At 36.9% G+C, this 2,591-nt stretch overlaps 1 non-coding gene across 1 annotated transcript; it reads left to right on the forward strand.

Annotated features, from left to right (window-relative positions):
* The first annotated feature begins 244 nt into the window (after window positions 1-244).
* On the forward strand, window positions 245-351 carry LOC113000578 (small nucleolar RNA R71). Its single transcript, XR_003265911.1, has one exon. It is a non-coding gene; the product is annotated as a small nucleolar RNA R71 (small nucleolar RNA).
* Window positions 352-2,591: the final 2,240 nt, after the last annotated feature.

Raw genomic sequence — 2,591 nt, forward strand, 5'->3', positions numbered from 1 at the left:
ACCTTCAAGCTTCTTAGTCTCGGCTGATGAAGATGAATTCGTGGCTACCTCATGGACTCCTCTAAGAACAATAGCATAATTTCTTGCACTGAATTGTTGGGAGTTGGAAGCCATCTTCTCAATCAAATTCCTAGCCTCAGCAGGAGTCATATCACCAAGGGCTCCACCACTGGCAGCATCAATCATACTCCTCTCCATGTTGCTAAGTCCCTCATAGAAATGCTGCAGAAGGAGTTGCTCAGAAATCTGGTGGTGAGGACAGCTTATACACAATTTCTTGAATCTTTCCCAGTACTCATACAAGCTTTCTCCACTAAGTTGCCTGATGCATAAAATGTCTTTTCTAATGGCAATGGTCCTAGATGCAGGGAAGAATTTCTCCAAGAACACCCTCTTAAGGTCATCCCAACTAAAAATGGACCTAGGAGCAAGGTAGTATAGCCAATCTTTTGCCACTCCCTCCAGAGAATGAGGAAAAGCCTTTAGAAAGATATGATCTTCCTGGACATCAGGGGGCTTCATGGTGGAACAAACAATATGGAACTCCTTAAGATGCTTAAGAGGATCTTCACCTGCAAGACCATGAAACTTGGGCAGCAAATGTATTAGTCCAGTTTTAAGAACATATGGGACATCCTCATCAGGGTATTGGATGCACAAGCTTTCGTAGGTGAAATCAGGTGCAGCCATTTCCCTTAGAGTCCTCTCACGGGGTGGAGGTTGTGCCATATTCTCAGAATGTTCAAAATTATAATGCTCAAAATCACCAATATCAGAATGCTCAGGATGCTCAAAAGGTACTAAATGATGTCTAACTAATCTATGAAATGTCTTATCTATCTCAGGATCAAAATGTTGTAAGTCAGATGGATTTCCTCTAGTCATACACTAAATTCAGCATGCACAACTAGTTGCCTTCTTATGCAAGTAACAATGTAGGTTTGAACTACAACTACCATTAAATGATATCCAAATGACTTGAAATTTTGTGAGCAACCTTATAAAATGATGAGAAGATAACACAAAAAATTCAAACGAAAATTCGAAGTCTAACTATATAAGCTAAAAATGATAAGTTAAGAAAAATAAGAGAATAATACTTGAAAAATAAAAAACTTTTGACTGAATCACTTTTTTTGGACGATGGAGACGTCAGCCGGCCGGCCGGCTACCACAATGTAGGAAACTTTTTTCTACCCCAAATACACATATAATAATTGCGATTCTGATAACCGAAGCAAAAGTTATGGCCGTTTGAAGTTTTGACAAAAATCAAATTTGCTACTTTTTTGGAACATTCAAATCTGACCAAACTAAAGGCTCTAGCTATTTTTCCCAAAAAATATAGATTAAAAGAAGTTACCACAAAAAATTCAGCCAAAAATAACAACTCTAGCTACAAAAACAAAAAATCACAAATAATTCAGCAAGGGTGGTCGCTAAAATCCGTCGCTACATGATTTCCACTACTACTCTGTTTTGCCGCAAGCAAAAGTGGTCGCTAAATCCGTCGCAAAACACTATTCACAGCAAAACACCAAAAACTGAAACAGGGGAAGCGCTTAACAGAAAAACTAAAACAGAACACAAACTAAACAAAATACCAAGACACTAAACAACACTAACTAACACACACACTAACACAACGGCGCCAACACTAACACTAACACAAGAATTAAACACTAACACGACACTAGATATTATGAACCTTTGCACACTGCTCCCCGGCAACGGCACCAAATTTGATCGAGGCCGTACCCGAATCAAATAAATATTAAAATGTAGTAACTAGGAAGTGATCCTAGGTCATTTCCCAACGAGCAATGATACACCAAATGTTCATAACAGATAGTAGGAAATAGTAACAAATTGGGGGGGGGGGGGAGTTATTTGCTTTTGTAAATTAAACAGCGAGTAAAATTTAATTAGAAAATATCAGAATTAAAATACATTGCTTCCCCTTGATTCACAAGCAAGTATCTTATCCTAGGTTGCGAGAATTTATCCTTATTCAGTTCAACCACTTAATCCAACCCTAAATTAAATTACTAAGCGAAATTCAACATAAGGCATTCATTATGTGATTAAGCATCACATACACCAATTACTCATAAACGATCATTAAGCATGAACGTAAATTAAGCACAGAGACAATTAATCAAGCACTAAGCATGCATGAATTAATAGCAACAAATTCAGAGTAATTAGTGAAGAGGAAAAAGAACTGAACAAAATTTAACAATAATAATAGAACCTCAAAGAGAACTGTGCTTGATCCTCAAGAGAAAACAACGCTGGGGACTTAGCCTTCCATTAATCAGATAGAGAACGAAATTTTATTGATAAAACTAAAAGTGTGAACTGGAATTGTAAAAAAACGAAAAATAGAAGAGAGAGAGAGAGAGAGAGAGAGAGAGAGAGAGAGAGAGAGAGAAGAGAGAGAGAGAGAAAAAAAAAACTAGAACCTTGGTGTTGTTATATAGTTTTTCAGCCCCAAAGCTTACAAATCTGTTTTAAATCCAAGCCCATAAGTAAAATCAAATCAAATCTAGATAAGATCTAGATGAAATAATATCTAGATGAGATCAAAT

Source organism: Glycine max, chromosome 19 (assembly GCF_000004515.6).
Source record: "Glycine max cultivar Williams 82 chromosome 19, Glycine_max_v4.0, whole genome shotgun sequence".
Classification (NCBI taxonomy): Eukaryota; Viridiplantae; Streptophyta; class Magnoliopsida; order Fabales; family Fabaceae; genus Glycine; species Glycine max.